Raw genomic sequence first — 22,137 nt, forward strand, 5'->3', positions numbered from 1 at the left:
GGCTACAGTCCATGGGGTCACAAAGAGTTGGACATGACTAAAGTGACTGAGCACACAAAAGAAAAACCTACTTGTTTATTAGAAGTACCAATCATTCAAACGGAAACTTACTTATTTGAAGATTTTAATGAATCTAGAAAGGTGCCTGACATGGGCTTGTGTGGGTTAAATCAACACCAAAATGATCCATACTAATGGCTGAGAAATAATCATGTGATTGTATGGGAGACACTGAGATGATCCAATTACTTTATCACCCTACCCTATTTAAGGGGGGCTTCCCAGGTGGCACTAGTGGTAAAGAACCCGCCTGCCAATGCAGGAGACATAAGAAACGCAGGTTCGATCCCTGGATCAGGAAGATCCCCTGGAGCTTTTCCGTTATAACTCTTGTGTCAGTAGTGGGAACAAGGGTTACAGTGAGATTTGTCCTACAGAACTTGGAAATGAAGTAAGAGACATTAAGACCAGCTCAGAATGGATCAGAACACAGAATGCTCTAGGGACCTCAAAAATATTCTATAAACAGTTCAGATTAAAAACAATTAACTTAGGATAACTCCTGCCATTAGTATACTTAGCTCCTGATAAAGTCTGAAAGGTTATTATTATTCTGCTGACAGGCACAGATATATCTTTCTGATCAAAAAGGAAAAATACAAGTCTTACAGCAGAGTGAAAAATGACTTGGAAGTGCTAATTTTATTTCCAATTCTCAATTCCCTGTTTCATTTGGCTAAATGGGTTTCAGGAGCAATGCTCACAATCTGGTAAGATTTTCATATTCAAGCAACAATATGAATCATCTTAAGGATCCTTTCTGTTGCTTCATTTTAGTTTAGTGAATGTTCAGATAAGCAGTGTTTGTGGAGCATCTCCTCTGGTTCTGAAGAAAAACAAACGAATTGTAATGGCCCATTTCTCCCAAGGAAACCACAATGTGCTACGTGACCTATGAATATCACCTTATAATGGAAATCAGTGGCTAAACTGAAGGGAGACTCTAATGGAATTTTCAGGCTCTGGTAGAGAACATATTTTGAATAAACAAATTCATTTCTGTTTCAGTTCTTTTTCTTAATAGCATGGGCACAGAGAAAAAAAGAAGAGACAGAGGTAACAGTATCCCTCTTACCTCTGCTGACAATCTCTACTATTAGTTTCTAAAAATATATCTTAAAATAATACAGAGTAGCATGTCACTGGATTTTTTGTTTAAAGTATATCTTTGAGGGCTTTCTAAATATTACTGTTGGAGGTGCTGTATTCTTTTAATAGCTATATAATCTCCCAGTGCATGTATATACTATAACATAATACTATAATTCATTTAAACAGATATCTAATGATTGCATCTACATATTGCTTTGATTCTTTTGCTGTTAAAAGCACTGTTGCAACTGGGGGGAGATGGGTAGAGAACAATAGTGGGTATTGCTCCAATGTCTTCTATTTCTGCTATAGATAATTTGTTGAACATCTAAAACTGGGCTCAGTTTTTTCATCATATTTTACCCAAATAATTTTTTCTAATTTTGAAAACTAGTAAAGTTACTAGAATATATAGCTATTTTGATTGTTTTGCATCAAAAATTTTTGGCACTTGAATCCTGGGTTCAAGGCTTCCTTTGGTTATGACAAATTTTCATAAATTGTGTCTTTAGTTTTTGTTGTTTTTTTTTTCCAGAAATAGTAAATATGTGCATGCTGATTCATTTTCTCTTCCATATTTATCACTTTTTAAAATCATTATAACTTTTGCTCCTCTTATTCTGCTTGCTTTCCTCAATGCTGTCACTTGTTATATTTTTAACCACAGTTTTCAAATGGCATTACTGAGTTACAACTGACATACAAAAGTTGTACACATTTAAGTATTCAACGTTTGAGTCTGCAGATAAGTATACACTCACAGAACCATCATCATAATCTATGCTTACATATTCATCACTTACAAAAGTTTCTTACCGCCCTCTCTATTTACTTTTATGGTAAAAAATTTAAGATCTACCCTCTTAATAAACTTTTAAGTCTACAATCGAGTATTGTTAACTATAGACAAAATGCGGAATGACTGATCTCTAGGACTTATTCATCTTGTATAATGAAAATTTCGCCATTCATGGATCACAGACTTGTCATGGCAAAGGGGCTTGTGTAAATCAATGAAGCTACGAGCTGTGCCTTGCAGGGCCAAGATGAATGAGTCACAGTGCAGAATTCTGAGAAAACATGGCCCACTGGAGGAGGGAAGGAGAGCAATTACTGATAGCTCCAGAAAGAATAAAGCGGCTGGGCCAAAGTGGAAATGATCGACACATCAGTTGTGGATGTGTCTGGTGGTGAAAGCAAAGCCCAGTCCTGTAAAGAACAATACTGCATAGGAACCTGGAATGTCAGGTTCACGAATCAAGGCAAATTGGATGTGGTCAAGTAGGAAATGGCAAGAATGAATATAGGCATGTTAGGAATCAGTGAATTAAAATGGACGGGAATAGGTGTATTTAATCCAGATGACCATTATATCTACTACTGTGGGCAAGAATCCCTTTGAGGAAATGGAGTAGCCCTCACAGTCCAAAAAAAGAGCTTGAAATGCAGTACTTGGGTGAACCTCTAAAACGACAGAATGATCTCTGTTCGTTTCCAAGGCAAACCATTCAATATCACAGTAATCCAAGTCTATGCCCCAACCATTAACACTGAAGAAGTTGAAGTTCTAAGACCTAAAAGACCTTCTAGAACTAATACCAAAAAAAGATGTCCTTTTCATCATAGGAAATTGGAACAGGAATTGGAATTGAAAAGTAGGACGTCAAGAAATACCTGGAGTAACAGGCAAGTTTGGCCTTGGAGTACCTTGGAACAAGCCAAAGGCTAACAGGGTTTTGTCAAGAGAACACACTGCTCATAGCAAACACCCTTTTCCAACAACACAAGAGACAACTCTACATATGGACATCACCAGATGGTCAATACTGACATTAGATTGATTATATTCTTTGCAGCTGAAGGTGGAGAAGCTCTATACAGCAAAAAGCTCTATACAGTCAGCAAAAACAAGACTTCGGGCTGACTGTGGCTCAGATCATGAGCTCCTCATTGCAAAATTCAGGCTTAAATTGAAGAAAGTAGGGGAAACCACTAGGCTATTCGAGTTTGACCAAAATCAAATCCCTTATATAGTACAGTAGAGGTGACAAATATATTCAAGGGATTAGACCTGGTAGACAAAGTGGCTGAAGAACTATGGGTGCAGGTTCATAAGGAGGCAGTGAACAAACCATCCCAAAGAAAAAGAAAGCGAAGTGGTTGTCTGCGGAGGCTTTAGAAACAGCTCAGGAAAAAAGACAAGTGAAAAGCAAAGGAGAAGAGAAATATATGCCCAACTGAATGCAGAGTTCCAGAGAATAGCAAGGAGAGATAAGAAGGCCTTCTTCAGTGAACAGCACAAAGAAATAGAGAAAAGCAACAGAATGGGAAAGACTAGATATGAAGAAAGTGAAAGTCGCTCGGTTGTGTCTGACTCTTTGTGACCCCAAGGACTATACAGTCCATGGAATTCTCCAGGCCAGAATACTGGAGTGGGTAGCCATTCCCTTCTCCAGGAAATCTTTCCAACCCAGGGATCAAACCCAGGTCTCCACATTACAGGCGGGTTTTTTACCAGCTAAGCCACCAAAGGAAGTTCATTGATAAGAGATGGTAAGAATACATAGAAGAATGATACAAAAAAAGGTCTTAATGACCGAGGTAGCCATGATAGTGTGGGCATTCACCTACAGCCAGACATCCTAGAGTGTGAAGTGGGCCTTAGGAAACATTACTACAGACAAAGCTAGTGGAGGTGATAGAATGCCAGCTGAGCTATTTCAAATTACGAAAGATGATTCTGTTAAAGAACTGCAGTCAATATGCCAGCAAATTTGGAAAACACATCAGTGGCCACAGCACTGGAAAGGGTCATTTTCCATTCCAACTCAAAGAAAGGCAGGGCCAAAGAATGTTCAAACTGCCAGAGAATTGTGCTCATTTCTCATGCTAGTAATGTTATGCTCAAAATCCTTCAAGCTAGGCTTCAGTAATATGTGAACTGAGAACTTCCAGATGTACACAGCTGGGTTTAGAAAAGGCAGAGAAACCAGAGGTCAAACTGCCAACATTCGTTGGATCAAAGAAAAAGCAAGGAATTCCAGAAAAACACCTATTTCTGCTTTACTGACTGCACAAAAGCCTTCAACTGCATGGATCACAACAAATCATGGAAAAGTCTTAAACAGATGGGAATACCAGATCACTTTACCTGCCTCCTGAGAAACATGTAGGTGGGTCAAGAAGCAACAGTTAGAACCTAACATGAACAAGTGACTGGTTCAAAATCAGGAAGGAGAATGGCAAGGCTGTATATTGTTACCCTGTTTATTTAACTTAAATGCAGAATACATCATGCAAAATGCTCGGTTTGATGAATCACAAGCTAAAACCAAGACTGCTGGGAGAAATATCAATAATCTTAGATATGCAGATGATACCACTCTAATGGCAAAAAGTGAAGAGGAACTAAAGAGCCTCTTGATGAAGGTGAAAGAGGAGAGTGAAAAAGCTGGTTTAAAAGGAAAAAGTAGAACCAGTGACAGATTTCATTTGCTTGGGCTCCAAAATTTCTGCAGACAGTGACTGCAGCTTTGCCATTAAAAGATGCTTGCTCCTTGGAAGGAAAGCTATAACATCCTAGACAGCATATTAAAATGCAAAGACATCACTATGCCAACAAAAGTAAGAGTACAGTCAAAGTTATGGTTTTTCCATTAGTCATGTATGGATGTGAGAGTTGGACCATAAAAAAGGCTGAGCACCAAAGAATTGATACTTTAGAACTGTGGTGTTGGAGAAGATTCTTGAGGGTCCCGTGGACTGCAAGGAGATCAAACCAGTCAATCCTAAAGGAAATCAACCCTGAATATTCATTGGAAGGACTGATGCTGAAGTTGAAGTTCCAATACTTTGGCCACCTGATGCAAAGAGCTGACACACTAGCAAAGACCCTGATGCTGGGAAAGATTGAAGGCAGGAAGCGAAGGGGATGACAGAGAATGAGATGGTTGGATAGCATCACCAACTCAATGAACATGAGTTTGAGCAAATTCCAGGAGATAGTGAAGAACAGAGAAGCCTGGTGTGCTGCAGTCTGTGGGGTCACAAAGAGTCAGACATGACTTACTGACTAAAAAACAAAACAAAAAATCTTCAATTATCTGGGATAAAAACGTCCAGGAATGCAAATTTTGGAAAGGTAGAATAATAGTTGCAAGTTTATTTTCTTAGGAACTTGTCAAATTATTTTCCAGCATGCCTATAGCAATTTGTACTCCCACCAGCAATGTATGAATCATCTAGTTTCTTTGCATTTTCCCCAGTATTTGCTGTTGCTACTATTTTCTTATTTTAGACATTTGAAGCTGTGTAGTTGCTTCTTATTGTTGGTTCTAAATTTCATTTCCCTTATAAGTATATGTTGAACATATTTTTATATACTTGTCATTTGTCCTGTGAAAAACTTCATTTCTTTTGCCATTTTTTAAACTGCATTGTTTGGTTTTCCAAAGACGGATCATGACAGCTCTTCATATATTCCTAGTAGTAGTCCTTTGTCAAATATATTGTTTGCAAATATTCTTTCCTAATCCATAGCTTGTCTTTTCATTCTCTTAACAGAGTATTTCAGAGAGCAAAAGCTTTTAATTTTGATGATGTCCACTTTTATTTTTTTCCTTTTATATTTTATGCTTTTAATATCTTTTGTTCAAACTTTTTTTTTCTTCAAACTCTTCCTTAACTCTTTATTTTGAAAGTTGTCTCCTAAGTTTTTCTTCAAAGCTTTATCAGTTTACTTTATATTTAAGCTCATAATCCATTTCAGTTAATTTCAGTATGGGAAACATGAGAGGCTGAGGTTCACTTTTCCTCACGAGTGTCCAATTACCCCATCACCTTTCGATGAAAATGCTACCTTTCCTCCTTCAAATTGTGCAATTTTGTCAAAAATCAGTTGGTCATATTTGTATGGGTCTGTTTCTGGTTACTCTATTCTGTTCCATTAATCTATGTATATGTCCCTCTTGACAATACCACACTATCTTGATTACTATACCTATATAATAAGTCTTAAAATTGAGAAGACTGACTCTTCCAACTTTATTTTTCTTTTCTGAAATTGTTTTAGCTATTCTAATTCTTCTGCTTTTCATTATAAATTTCAGAGCATTCTTCCCTATATTTATAAAAAAAATTTTTTGGCATTTTAATAGAAATTATATTATACCTATATATCAATTCAGAGGAGAACCGACATTGTTAATATTTTGAGTCATCCAATCTATGAACATGGTATGTCTCTCCATTCATTTAAATCTTTGATTTATTAGATCAGCATTGCACAGTTTTCAGCATATATCTTGTTTCATTATGTTTATACATAACATTTCAATTTTATCTTTAGCAGTTGTAAATGGTATTGCATTTTTAATTTTGGTGTTCACAATTTTCACTGCTATGATAATAGAAATACAAGTGAGTTTAAGATTTGTATCATGTATCACATGACCTGGCTGAACTCCATAGTTCTAGGAGCTTTTTCATAGATACCCTGGAATTTTCCACATAATCAACCATGTCATCGGCAAACAGAAACCTCCTCCTTTCTAACTGAATGTCCTTTCCTTTTCTTGAGTTATTGTGCCAGCTAAAATTTTAAGCACTGTGGTGAATGAGGGTGGTGAGGTTAAACATCTTGGCCTTGTTCAGTTTTAGAGAGAACTCCTTTCTCTTCCAAGCTTTGATGTACTGTGCTTTCATTTTCATTCAGTTCTGTATTGTTTAACTATTTCCTATTTGCCTTCCTTTTTGACTCATCATTTATCTGGAACTATGTTGTTTAGTGGCCAAGTGTTTGGAGATTTTCCTATTATTATTTTGTTATTAATTTCTAATTTGTTTCCACCATGGTCAAAAAAACACACTATTTATGGGTTATATTATTTACAGTTTACAGAAAGGAGTTCTATGTCCTAAGATGTAGTCCATCTTGGCACTGTTCCATAAGGATTTGGAAATGTGTGTGTGTGTGTGTGTGTGTGTCTTCATATACATAATAAGATTGAAGGCAGGAGGAGAAGGGCATAACAGAGGATGAGATAGTTGGATGGCATCACCAACTCAATGGACATGAGTTGGCACAAGCTCCAGGAGATGGTGAAGGACAGGGAAGCCTGGCATGCTGTAGTCCATAGGGCTGCAAAGAGTCAGACATGACCAAGGGATTGAACAAAATATATATCTTACTTACAGAGTATTTTTAAAATATTGATTAGATCCTGCTGGTTGAAGGTGTTGCTCAGTTCTTCTACAACCTTGCTGTTTTTCTATCCAGTTGTTCCAACCCACTTTTGAGAGAGAATTGTTGAAGTCTCAAGCTAAACTGTAGATCTGTCTACTTCTCCTTTCAATGTTATGAGCTGTGCTTGAAATATTTTGCAACTACTTTTTGATGCATACATATTTCAGACTGCTATCTTTTTGCTAGATTGACATTTTTATCATTACATAATGTCCCCCTCTGTTTCTAGTAATTTTTGAACTTGAAGCCTAATTTATATAATATTAATATAGTCACCTATTGTTTCTTTTAATATTTGTATAAATTTTTCTACTCTTCACTTTCTATCTGTTTATTATTGTGTTTGAAGTCAGTTTCTTATAGAGAGCGTATAGTTGGGTCATGTTTTCAAATCCACTCTGCCAAACTCTGCTTTTACTGGTATACTGAGCAATATATTTTTAATGTAATGATTGACTGAAATGTTAGGTCTTAAGTCTGCCTTTGTAATTTTTTTCTATTCTGTTTTTTTGCATATGCTTTAGTTTTCCTGACTTCCTGTGGATTATTTGAATATTTTATAAAATTTCATTTTGATACCTTTACAGTCTTGTTAGGTGAATTTCTGTGAATAATCCTTTTTTGTTGCTTTAAGGTTTTACATTATAGACACATAATTTATCAAAATCTACTTGGGTATCATTATTTTACCAATTTGAGTGACATACAGAAAACTTAACTCACTTTATATATCTTTGTCCTCTCTTTTTTACAATATAGTTGCCTTAAATATTTCCTTCATATACACTTAGCCACATTAGACACAGTTGTAGTTTCTGCTTCAACTGTCAGATATAACACAGAAAACTCAAGAGGAGAAGAAAAATCACTGTATTTACCCATAGTTTCACTTACCATGTTCTTTGCTCCTTTCTGATATTTTACGATTCCATCTTTTATCACTTACTTTCTGTTTATTTTTTAACATTCCAATGCCAATTTATTTTTAAAAGGGTTCTATGTAATTCTATGGTTTCTTTGCCGCCCCCCCAACCTTTTTCATATAATTGTACAACCACTGAATATTACATAGGTTGTAATGACCTGGGTTGGGAAGATCCCCTGGAGAAGGGCATGACAACTCCCTTCAGAATTCTTGCCTGGAGAATCTCCATGTAGCCTGGCGGGCTACAGTCCATGGGGTCGCAAAGGGTCAGACACAACTGAGTGACTAAGCACAAGCACAGTGATCTAATGCTATCATCAGTCATCCAGGAAAAACTGTCCCCTAGCCCAACAACCATCCTGGGGGAATTAAAGCTCCTGAGAAGAGGCCAATTCAACATGGCCTCTACCCTGGTAGGAATGAAAAGATGAAAAAAAAGAAAAAAACAGAAATTGACTAAGAGGTATATGGCCACTGTCTCTTAGGAGTGAGGCTCTGGCTGTTGCCTGGGGCTGTGAAAGTCTGGAGCATGCAGTAGGGCAGACGCAAGACCTTGCAGCCACATCTTCCTCACACCAGTATGTCCATGTCCCAACCTAGGTGTCACAAAAATCCTTCAGCAGGGTTCTCCTCCACTGCTCTGTTATATGCATCTGGTCATAGTTGTCCACACGCTTCACCCTTTATGACAGGTTTTGGATCTCAACCTCCAGCTGAATCTACTGGTATTCAGTTTCTTCCTGAGTCCAGCCTCCACGTAGTATGCACACAGGTATGTGTCCTGCGGGGTATACATCAACACTTGGCCAAGAGCTGGCATCCTTCTGTAGGTACTACCTGTCGATCCATGTGTCCAGATTATTCATGACCCTCTCCTGAATCTTCTCATGAATCCGCTGGTATGTCTGTGCCTCTCTCAAAGTAGAACAAGAATGTCTTGAGGGGTTCCCTAGCCTGGGCTTGCTGTCTCTGATTGACAATGTCAGTGTTCTCCTTGTACCGACTTCATGACTCAGTACTCGCTCCAGTGGGTCTTCCAATCTCCTAGACATATCCAGCAAAAGTCATGTTACACTCGGAGCATTGCATGTAATTGCAGTCTTCATTCTTCTCAATGCAGATGTTGTGCCTGGGACAGTCTTTAGTGTGAGCACTAATGTAGTGGCTGACTCAGAGTCATCTGCACACTTTGAGATCCATTTCCAGATTGTGGCGCAGTCTGCGGAGGCATGATACGTCTGATGACACTTAACAGAAGGCTTCTTGCACCACTGGCACTGTACTTGGTGAGCTCATGGCTCCTGTACCAGGATAACCATGGGGCAGTCTGCACCAGGACACAGCTGGAGCTGGCAGTGACTCCATGAAGTCCCTGAAGAGGTAGTGCCTGTATTTGTCTCTCGATTCTTCACTGAGCAGCAACGGAAACATGAAGTCCTCTGGTGTTCGAAGCGGGCAGTCCTGAGCCATGCAAGCGACACCCACACCCAGACCATCCTTGACAAGTACTGAGCAGTGCTTCTCCCAGCGGCTGTGGCAAAACTGGTGCTGACAGGCTACCAAGAGTGGGTTTTCCTTCCGCACAAACTGCATACGCACTGTGCAGTGGTGAGGGGATGGGCTGTGGGGACATGTTTCAATGAACGGACTGAACTCGAGTCTCAACGAGAAGCTGAGCAGATTGTATTAGTGCAGCATCTCTGTGACTTGCCAGTAGAAATTAATTAATGTAAGTTTAGCAACTCAATGAGGTACCTAATAAGCTGGTCATGTGCTCACCAAGGGCTCCCTTGGACTCCTTGAAGCTGCTCAGCTTCTCTTGACACTCCAGTTCAGCCTAGTCCATCAATTCAAACTAATTGCAGGTCCCTAAACACATCATCTTTTCTTTAAACTGCACTTTTTTTTTTTGCATACATTTTTTCTTCTTTCTGCCCTGTGGACCTTCTCCACCTCATAAATGCCCAATCATATTTCAAAATGTAGTCCCATTGTCCAGTTAACAGGAAATATTCCCTGATTCACAAGCTTGATTTATTTGTCTTCTGCTTTCCCTTAATAGCCTTTCCAGGCTTCTATCATAATACTCATCATGTCGTACAGTAACATCTAGTAACCCTCCTCAACAATTAGATTCTATACAACTCATCCAGTTTTATAGTTTCAGCTTCTATGGCACAGTAGTTGTTAAATAAGTGCTTAACAAAAGGGTGCCTATCTCACTTATTGACTGAACAAATATTTACAGAGTAACCTCAAAGCATATTTACAAAGCACATGGGTTCCTGAGTCCTTCTTCTAAGTGAAGGAAGCCTTCATCACACCTCATTTTTTCAGGTGCATCAGAGATCAAACAGACTCTCAAACAATCTGCTTAGACGGGAGGCGAGGAATGGCAGGGAAGATAACAGGGCTGAGGCATGACTGTGCCTGGTGCTACTTAAGTGAGGGGAGGAGCCATGGAGGCAAGGGGGAGCACAGAAGCACCTTCCACCCAGTGCACCCACATTGGAAGGGGGTGGTGTCATCACTTATCCAAACTCAGCAGGAATTCTCTCTCAAGGAATTTCTTATCTCACCAAGGAAGATATCATTAGAACATATGCAAAGGTTAAAGGAGCAGTGCATCTCAGTCTTCTATCTCAGTTTTTATGTTCTAGTTAATTGCAAATGGGGCTTCCCTGGTGGCTCAGAGGGTAAAGCATCTGCCTGCAATGCGGGAGACCCAGGTTCGATTCCTGGGTCAGGAAGATCCCCTGGAGAAGGAAATGGCAACCCACTCCAGTATTCTTGCCTGGAAAAGCCCATGGACAGAGAAGCCTGGTAGGCTACAGTCCATCGAGTCGCAAAGAGTCAGACACAACTGAGCAACTTCACTTAATTGCAAACACATATGAAAATCTCCCTTTAAAATCAAATGCTGGGGCTTCCCTGGTCCAATGGTTAAGAATCCGCCTTGCAAAGCAGTGGACACGTTTGATCACTGGTCCGGGAGGATCCCATATGCCGTGGAACAACTAAGCCAGGGTGTGGCAACTTCTGAGCCCACACGCTGCAACTACTGAAGCCCAAACAGCTAGAGCCCGTGTTCCACAACATGAGAAGCCATGGCAACGAGAAGCCTGTGCACCACAACTAGAGAAAGCCCGCATGCAGCAACAGAGACCCACCACATTCAATAAATACCTAAATCTTTTCAAAAAATCAAATGCCACATTAGCAAGTAGGGTTCATATGTACAAGTGTTTGTAAATGAGAAGTATGTATTTTAGGGAGCACATATGCAATAAAGTCTCACCCACAACTGCTATAGGCAAGATGATCAAGAGAAAAATAGCAGCAGCTGATGCCAAATGTGCAACTCAGATGGTTTGAAAATAAAGTAGCATTCCAAAGAACGTGGGCAAACTTCCCTCAGACACAGTCCACTAGCCAACAGATTAAATTTTTCAGATACATGAATAACTTCTCTAACAAACGCTTACCAAAAGATAGCAATGACTTAGAAAATTAGCATAGTAACACGAAATCCAAATACCTAAACATCTCTCCCATTATTCACTATCTCTGAGTGCAAAATAAAAATCTTCTGTTTCATTTTTTTTTATTTTTGCGAAGTAGAAAGGAAATTTTGGCCTCTTCTCAAGTTTGATTTATTTTAAAAAAAGAGAAGAAGAAAAACAAATGTATATTAATATGTATATAGCTATACACATATACATATATATAGATCCAACCAGTCCATCCTAAAGGAAATCAGTCCTGAATGTTGATTGGAAGGACTGATGTTGAAGCTGAAACTCCAATACTTTGGCCACCTCATGCGAAGAACTGACTCACTGGAAAAGACCCTGATGCTGGGAAAGACCCTCACTGAAGGCAGGAGAAGAAGGAGATGACAGAGGATGAGACGGTTGGATGGCATCACCAACTCAATGGACATGAGTTTGAGTAGACTCCGGGAGTAGGTGATGGACAGGGAGGCCTGGCATGCTGCAGTCCATAGGGTCGCAAAAAGTCAGACACGACTGAGTGACTGAACTGAATTAAACTGAAAATATATATATATGTAATCTAGAAAAATGGTACTGATAAACCTATCTGCAGGGCAGGAATAGAGATGAAGACATAGAGAACAGACTTAAGCAGGAAAGGAAAGTCATAGCAGGAAAAAGGAGAGGGTGGGATGAACTGAGAGAGGAGCACTGACATACATACACTGTCGTGTGTAAATAGGTAGCTGATGGAAAGCTGCTACGTGACACGGGGAGCTCAGTTCAGTGCTCTGTGACAACCTAAAGGGGTGGGATGGGAGCCAGGGAGGGAGGCTCCAGAGGAGGGGATATATGTCTACTTACAGCTGATTCACATTATTCTACAGCAGAAACCAACACACCATTGTAAAGCAATTATCCTCCAATTAAAAGCAAGTATTAAAGAAAGAGAATGCACTCTGTACTCAAGTGCACATGAACTGAACACCTCAGCATAAATTTATCAGAAGCAGGGGATGTGGGAGGAAGACAAAGAGGCTTTACAATTGATCTGGATTTTGATACCGGTTTTGTCACTTCATAGTCATGTGAGTCTGGATAAATTCTGTAAACTCTCCAAAGCTCAGTTTTCTCAACTGTCAATGGGAAATGAGTGTAGACGTTACATGCGTTGACTAGATGGATTTTAATAAATAAACTTATTTATAAATATGTGTATATGTGTGATCACTCCTTTTTAATGTGACTCCGTTTCAGTGACATTGGCACTGAAAAGGAGACCCGCACACATGTATGCAGTTTATCAGAATATAATGGTCATATGCAATGGCACAAGTAAAGTATCATACACCTGACCAAGTGTGCTATATGCACTCATGTTTCGTTTCCACTCACCCCACCTCTTTTCCCAGATTTCTACTGAGAACATGGCAAGGTAAATAAGGTACTTCCTTCCTTAACGAATTTAGACTGGCAAAGGGGTTAAAACGTACACAGATTATGCCAAATGAGAAATACACTTTGAAAGCAGAATAACCCACGTGTTAAGAGAACACAAGGGAGAAAGATTTGGGGCCAAGTTCCCCTGGACATCAGGGTCAGTTCATGCAAAGGCCATTTTAGATGGGCTTCACAGAATCATGGGGCGCTTTTGATGCATGGCTTAGAGTTAATAAGTCTCATAACTGAAATAACATGTTAACACAGAAAGAGAAGCTGAGGCAGATGGTTCTCCAATTAAGAACCCTAAAGAATTTCCACTGGTCACCAACTTGCAGAGCTGAACCAAGGATTGTGACTGGCCAAAACATGGTTTACTGCCTAAAATGGGACAGTGTTACCAGCTTGAGCAGAGATCAGACATTCCTTATTCTTCTAATGCCAGCTCAAGAATTCTCAGTATTCAAACCAATGTACCAGGAGCACTCCTTCTGTAGTGCAATCGATGAGAGAAATTGTCTTAGCTTCAACTTTAATCCATACTATTCTTTCCTCAGCTTTCTATAGAAATAACTCCTTAAAACAAGAGAGGATGTAAAAGGGATCACTAAAGACATAAAGCACTTCTTGAAAAGGTGTATGATTGCACAAAGCAAAATGCTATAAGGTGGCTTGTACGGCAAGGTCTGAAGAGCCCTGATAACAAGGCGACATCAGGGTTGTGGATTTTCATGTGCTTTGTCCATTTATTAGTCCATCAGAGAGACAAAGAGTGAGGATAGAAAAGGATCCCATTAATCCAACAGACCAGTTCAGGACTTAGGATCTGCTCATAGCACCACCAGTCCCGGTTGTGGGTGTGAGAAGACATTATAAGTGCTCAAGCCAAGAGTGGGTGGATCCATGGACAAGCCCATGCCCCTGCTTATAGCCAAATGCTTAATCTACACTGAACACTCCTCATTCTAGGGAAAATAAAGCCATAATAACAGAGATGAGAGAGGGAGGACAGAGGAAATAAACCATGTATCCTAAAGAAACAGTATAGGGATAATCATCTTTAAAATGCAACAGTTGACCAGACCTCTTTAAAATTACTACACAAACCAGTAGATTTTAAGTAAGTTACAGTACATTCATATGATAAAATATTTTGCAGACATTAGACACATATTCTTAAATGATATTTAATGCACCAGAAAGTGCTTAAAACATAATTTAAAGTAAAAAGAGCTGATGTAAAATCTGTACATATGGTGTTTATCAACACCACGAAACTAAAAGTTTGGCATGTGTGTTAGTAGCCCAGTTGTGTCTGACTCTCTGTGACCCCATGGACTGTAGCCAGCCAGACTCCTCTGTCCATGGAATTCTCCAAGCAAGAATACAGGAGTGGGTTGCCATCTCTCCAGGGGATCTTCCCGACCCTGGGATCAAACCTGGGTTTTCTCCACTGCAGGCAGTTTCTTTACCATCTGAGCCACCAGGGAAGCCCTTAAATGTGTGGTAAATATATATTTATACACACACACACACACACACACACACACACACACACACACACATAGTTCTTGCATCTGGGTGATATGATTATGTTAAGAATTTTAGTTCCTTTCTAAAATTTTTCTGTTGTCTTCCAAAATTTCTGTGAGGTTGCATTCATCATTTAAAGTTTGCTATATAATAAGAAAAATGTAAAGATAACAGAGGTTAAGGGAAAAAGTTTTCAAAGCAAAGACATGTCAGTAAGAAAGTAAAACCCAGGCTTCCCTGGTGACTCAGTGATAAGGAATCTGCCTGCCAGTGGAGGAGACACAGGTTCAATCCCTGGTCCAGGAAGATCCCACATGCTGTGGAGCAACTAAGCCCACGAGCCACAACTACTGAGTCTGTGCTCTAGAGCCCAGGAGCCGCAATTACAGAGCCCATGTGCTGCAAATACTGAAGTCCGAGTGCCCTAAATAGCCCCATGCTCTGCAACAAGAAAAGCCACAGCATTGAGAAGTCCATGCACCACAACTAGAAAGTAGGCACCAATTACCACAATTAGAGAAAAGCCTGCACAGCAAAGAAGACTCGGCAGAGTCAAAAACAAATACATAAATAAGTAAAATTATTTTTATAAAAGGAAAACAAAACCCATTTCCTGAGCAGCCAGAGCACTGGCATGTGGGTGAAGATAGCTGTGCTGAGGCAGAATATAGGGAATGGGGACAGGGCACAAAGGGCCCTGAAGACCACACTTAGGAGCAGGGATTTTCTTCTCTCCGCAGAGCATAATCTGAGTATCAGCAAAGGCTCAACTGAAACTGTGTTTCTGGAGATCACTCCAGCAAGTCGCATCCTGAATCAATTAGAAGTGAAAGACTATTTTAAGAGTTCAAGTGTCAGGCAATGACAGCTATGGCCTGGATGACAAAGGTGAGGATGTGCTAGAACTGAGTGTCTGGTTATAAGAATCAACCAATGGTTGGATACAAATGGTAGAGGGGAGGATTAAAGATGGCCTCAAGGACTCAATTCTGGGTGGCTAATTAGAGAACCATGTTATTCACAAAATTTGAGGTAAGAGTATGAGTATATTTTCAACAAGTTGAGTTTAAAGCATCCAAGGAGGTCAAACCAGTCAATCCTAAAGGTAATCATCCCTGAATATTCATTGAAAGAACTGGTGTTGAAACTGAAGCTCCAGTACTTTGGCCACCTGATGCGAAGCAACGACTCACTGGAAAAGACCCTGATGCCTGGAAAGATTGAGGGCAGGAGGAGAAGAGGGCAGCAGAGGATGAGATTGTTGGACGGCATCACCAACTCAATGAACATGAGTTTAAGCAAACTCCGGGAGATAGTGAAGGACAGGGGAGCCTGGCATGCTGCAGTCCATGGGGTCACAAAGAGTCAGACACGACTTAGCGACTGAACAACAACAAAGGAGTATCTTAAGAAGATTCCAATAGAGAATTAAAAATGTGCATTTGAAACTTGAGAGAGAATTCTGGGCTGGTTACATGGATTCAGGAATCAACTGTATAGACTTGAGTGGTGGTTGGATAATAGAAGAGAAGATGGGGAGATTAAGAGTAGGAGAGAGAGGAGAAGGGAGAAGGGACATAGAAAGAGTCAGACAGAGGACACAGGCAATAACATCAGAGAATCATACTTGGGAACAAAGGAAAGTAGATGCTGACAGAGCCAGGAAAAACAAACAGAAAGGGGAGCCCTTATTTCAGTACCATGGAAAAAAGGAGCTAAGAATGCTAAGTCACCCTCAATGGCAAACGTGGCACAAAATTCAGAGAGACTGAACACTGAGAACGGCTGCTGGAAATGGTGATGGGGGGGGCAGGGTGTCAAGTGACATTAAAATGTTTTCAGGTGAAAAATTAAACATAAAATCAACCAGTCTCAGAATAGACATTTCTCTGTAGTAACTGTCATGTTCAAAACACACCTGGAGAGCCAAACTCTAAGCATCACGTCATTTCTGCCTCACCCAAATGAGCTGAGACATTCACCTCTGGAATGCTACCAGCTTGAGGCCATCACCACAGCAACCAACAGAACAACTGTTGTTTTTTCCCTCTGCCCATCGCCAACTACATTGCAGGTTGTGAAATGCATAGAAATGAAGTTGTTCTTTCAAACCCTGTTGTGTGGGACTCAGCATGGTTGCAGGTGTCTGTGAACACTGCCTGACAGTGTATTTTCTTTAAAAACTCGAATGGTAAAATCTACCAAGCAGTTTGGTAGCAATTCCTAGCTTTGTGGACTAAAATATATTTATCAATTCAAATTGGATTCCATTGCTTTTTAAGACACAGTTTTAGCAATTCCTTAATCAAACTGATACTTTTCCATAATACTGAAGAGGAGATTTTTACACCTAAATATCCCTGCAAAAGCAAACCAAACATTGAAAGTGCTAGTCACTCAGCCATGTCCGACTATTTGTAACCTCAAGGACTGTAGCCCACCAGGCTCCTCTGTCCCTGGAATTCTCCAGGCAAGAATACAGGAGTGGGTTGCTGTTTCCTTCTCCAGAGGATCTTCCCAACCCAGGGACTGAACCTGGTTCTCCTGCATTGTAGTCAGACTCTTTACCGACTGAGACACTGGGGAAGACCTAAATCAAACACTGGGTCTTGCTTATATCTCTCCTTGTCCCAGAGGGCCAGCCTGGGAAAAGGACAAGAATCAGCTGTTCAGTCTGTTCTCCTTTACACATAAATTGATTTTTCTTTTATTCATTTTATTGGCATTTCTATGAGCCAAAGTAGATAATACGTGAAACTGTTTGAATCAATGCTACCAACAGGCTTCCCAGGTGGCTCCGTGGTAAAAGAATCTGCCTGCCAATGCAAGGAAACACAGGAGACACGGGTTCTATCCCTGGGTCAGGGAGATCCCCTGGAGGAAATGGCAACCCACTCCAGTATTCTTGCCTGGAAAATCCCACGGACAGAGGAGCCTGGTGGGCTACAGTCGATAGTGTCGCAACAAGTCAGACATGACTGAGCAACTGAGCACATACACATGCTACCTATCTAATTACTGTTAATAACAGTACTAAAACCGCAAACAAAACATTCTTGAGAAGCAGTCCAGGGTAACTGACAGTTGAAGATCCTCATATTATGCTTCTTACAATTACTAGATTCAGTAGAAAAGTATCATTAATACAATAGAGAACTCTCCTAAATCCCAGTATGTCTGATGATGACCCTGTGGCATGAAAAATCTCCAGTCTTCGACATACGTAATGATAGGCTGAATGACCAATGAGCAAAGACAGAGAAGAATACTTCCAAGTATCAACTGATTGTTTAGAACTGGCTTCCCTGGTGGCCTAGTGGTAAAGAACCCACCTGCCAAACAGAAGACAGGGTTCAATCCCTGATCAGGAAGATCGAGTGAAGGAAATGGCAACCCATTCCAGTATTCTTGCCTGGGAAATCCCATGGACAGAGAAACCCAGTGGGCTACAGATCATGGGGTCACAAAAGAGTTGGACACAACTTAGCAACTGAATAACAAGGTTCCTAAGTTTACATTTACATCCAAACTTTCACAATTTTTGCTATTATTGTGACCCTCCTGTACTCTTACTTACTTAACTTTTGTTTATTTTTTTTTTGGGGGGGGGGTTCAGGATGGGGAACACATGTAAATCCATGGCTGATTCATGTCAATGTATGGTAAAAAAAGAAACCATTTCATTCATTCACTGAAAAAAAAAAAAACCCACTTAAAAAAAAAAATTGAGAATTCAGTATAACTGTTACCTAATTTTATCAGCTAGAAAAATAAAGCACAATATAAACTGAAAAAAACCAAAATTAAATTAAAAAATTTAAAAAAATAATAACTTTTCTTTAAATCAATATTTTTAGGTGAACCTCTTTCAAAGGGGCCTTATAGTATAAACATGTAAACATTACTAGATAAAATACAGTTTAACAAATCACTGACAAGCTAATACCTCTGAGAACTCTGAATCTCAAAGATTCCATTTTCTTTGTTACATTCAAATAGCTTATGTACCCATATCTTAACGAATCTTTTCCCAGTGAAAGTGAAGTCGCTCAGTCGTGTCCGACTCTTCGTGACCCCGTGGATTGTAGCCTACCAGACTCCTCTTTCCATGGGATTTTCCAGGCAAGATACTGGAGTGGGTTGCCATTTCCTTCTCCAGAAGATCTTCCCGACCCAGGGATTGAACCCAGGTCTCTCGCATTGTAGACAGACGCTTTACCATCTGAGCCATTTAAGAGATAACTTCCCAGTGAAGCCCAGTCTTAATGTGAAATCCTTTTACAAATGATAGTATGATCTGTTCTAAGAGGAGAACTTTTTAAGGCACAAGTCATATCATAGATGTGAACCCCATTCATTCAACAAAGTCAGCAAAGAAGCAAATATGGACCCTATGCAACAGGCTGGGAGCAAGATCTAAGTCTAGGCAGAAGGGGCCTGGGAGTAGAGGGATAGCATGAGGGAATTAAAAATGTGAATCCCAGAGGAACGGCTTCTAGCTTGAGGTCTCAACTCTGACTAGAAAGAGGAAAACACATACCAGTGTACCAGAACAACTACAACCACAGTTCTTCATTTGACTCTTTCTGAGATTATATTACTTTAAAATTAAATATGCAGTATAATATAATTTGCATTTTTTTTCTTCAAGTCCCTGGCCCTCCAGGACTCCCTACGAAATTCAAATGTTACAAAGGCAACTCTGTCTCTACACAGATCCTCTCCCCTGCCCCAGCCCCTTTTGTTCAGCGCTCAATGAGACTCTAGTCCCTAGGAAGCTGTCAACCACCTTCAATGGGGAAGGAGTCAGCGTGTGTGTGCCAGGACTGAGGAAGGCCTGAGAACATCCACAGCTCTTGAGAAAGGGAGAAGGAACGAGCAGGCCTTGTCTAAACTTCTGATCTTCTACCAAACCTATACTCCTCCAACCTTCCCCAACTCTCTCTTTTTAAAAAATTAATTAGTTAATTAATTTAATTTAGGCTGCGCTGGGTCTTTGTAGGTGAGCAGGCTTTTCTCAAGCTGCAGAGGGCAGCGGCTCTTCTCTAGGGGTGATACATGGGTTTCTCACCGCAGTGGCGTCTCTTGTTGTCGAGCCTGGGCTCTAGGGCTCAAGGGCTTCAGTAGCTGCAGCACGTGGGCTCAGCAGCTGTGTCTCAAGGGCCTCGAGGGTGGGCTCAGCAGGTGTGCACACGCGCTCAGCTGCTCAACAGCCTGTGGGGTCGTCCCAGACCAGGGATCGAACACCCACGTCTCCTGCATTGGCAGGCGGGTTCTTTAGCACGGAGACACCAGGGAAGCCCCCACCTCTCTTAACAGTAATTTCACATTTCCAGTTGCTTGGGCCAAAAAAGTTTGAGTCATTCTTGACATGATGCTTTCTTTCACATCCCAATCAATCAACAAACTCTCTAAATCTACCTGACAAATACACCCAGAATCCTTCTCCTTCTCACCACCTCCACAGCCACCACTATGATCCAAACCACCTTCACCTCCTGCACGGATTACTGCAACAACCTCCTAACCAGTCTCCCTATTTCCCCTTCAGCCTATTACACAGCAGTCAGAGTAAACCTGCTTGGGTATAAATCAGAGCATATCACTCCTCTCCTCAGAACTCCAGGGGCTTTTCCATCTCCCTCACAGTAAAAACCACAATGCCCTTGAGGTAGCCCACATAGCCCTACATGTCCTGATCCTTGTCTCAAATTTGGCCTATCCTCTTTTCCTCTTCCTGCTGGTCCTTCCAGTCTGACCCCTCTGGTCTACTCAAGACCCCTGGCCTTTCAAGGCATCTTTTCTCCTCTAGGATCCTCCCTCTTGCTGCTCTTATTGCTTGGACATTCTTCCTCCGCTAGTACCACCTCATTTCTTTCACATCTGTACTTCAAGGGAAGCTTCTCAGCTAGGTTTTTTGCCCCCCTAGTCACCTGATTTAAAATTTAGTTTGCCCACCAGCAATCCATTTCTCTCCCTTATTCTTCTATGGCACTCATCACCAACTAAAATGATGTATTTCCCTTATTTCTTTTATTCATTGCCTCATGTCTTTAGATTGGACTTCCTTTGTGGCTCAGCTGGTAAAGAATCTGCCTGCAATGCAGGAGACCTGGGTTCAATCCCTGGGTTGGGAAGATCCCCTGGAGAAGGGAACGGCTACCCACTCTGGCATCCTGACCTGGAGAATTTCATGGACTGTACAGTCCATGGGGTCGCAAAGAGTCAGACACGACTGAGCGACTTTCACTCACTTCATGCCTTTAGAATGTGAACTCCATCAAGAAAGTGATTTGTGTATCTTTAATTAACTGCTGTAGTCCTAGAACCTAGATAGCTGTCTGGCTCATAGAATGTGTTCAATGAATGTTTATGGGATTAATGTGTAAAAGGAGGGATGGAAAGGACAGGTAAATTATGAGAATGAATCTCCAGAAGGATAGCAGCACCATTTTAGAACCAGATTAAGATGAGCGGACTCAATTCAGAGAGGACACAACAAGAATGTCCTACTAGTACAAGGAAAAGATAGGAATTTTTGTAACGAGGTATAGGAATAGTCCGTTTTCTTCATATGTAACTTGAACATGGCTTTGATTATTCAGCTCCACGAGGAGAAAAATCAGTAACAAACTCCGTGATTCTGAAAACCTCATTTCAGAAATTTAAGAATTCATTAGCAAATAAGAATGAAGCTGTCTCTAGGGACACCACCACTGGGAGAAAATTCAACAGCATAATTGGCCAATACCAGTAAAAACCACATGGGAAAGCTTGAGCTGCTTTGAAGTCTATAAAAGCCAGGGCTGAATTCTTGACATGTAAACAATTATAGTATTAAGCCATAGACAGTTTTGACTTCATAAATCCTTAAAGCCCCCATTAATCTCAACTTCAATAATGGGTTGATACAAGCAGTTTCAGATTTTCAGAGTGTCCTAATTCTGAGATGTTAAGTGTACAAGGTACCAAGAATCCTTTTCTGGGCTTCCCTGGTGGCTCAGATGGTAAAGAATCCTTTTCTAATGAACAGTATCAAAGAAAGAAAAATAAGTGACTCAAAGTGGCACCTACTTCAGTCTGAAGGTGCCTAATGAAATGGTGAAGAAACAACTGTAATGTTGCAAACTTTACTACAAGATTTAAACCAAACACTGAAACATGAGTTTGCTACTATTATATATGGTAAAGCAATATATTAAAGAAAGTCAACCAGAAAACCACTAAAATTATTTTATTAAGGGGAACTTGAGCAACACAGAAAAATTTTCAAGCCAAGTCTCATTCAATTCCCGTTGGATCCACATTAACTCACTCCCCTCAAAGGAGATGTTGGGTGGACAGTGACT

At 40.4% G+C, this 22,137-nt stretch overlaps 1 protein-coding gene and 1 pseudogene across 5 annotated transcripts in view; both read right to left on the reverse strand.

The window, feature by feature from the left end:
* Positions 1-22,137, reverse strand: part of RGS7 (regulator of G protein signaling 7) — a 458,444-nt gene that overhangs the window by 361,070 nt on the left and 75,237 nt on the right. The window lies entirely within an intron of this gene.
* Positions 7,356-9,929, reverse strand: LOC122452088 (annotated as a pseudogene).

The sequence above is a fragment of the Cervus canadensis genome, chromosome 13 (assembly GCF_019320065.1).
Source record: "Cervus canadensis isolate Bull #8, Minnesota chromosome 13, ASM1932006v1, whole genome shotgun sequence".
NCBI classification, from domain to species: Eukaryota; Metazoa; Chordata; class Mammalia; order Artiodactyla; family Cervidae; genus Cervus; species Cervus canadensis.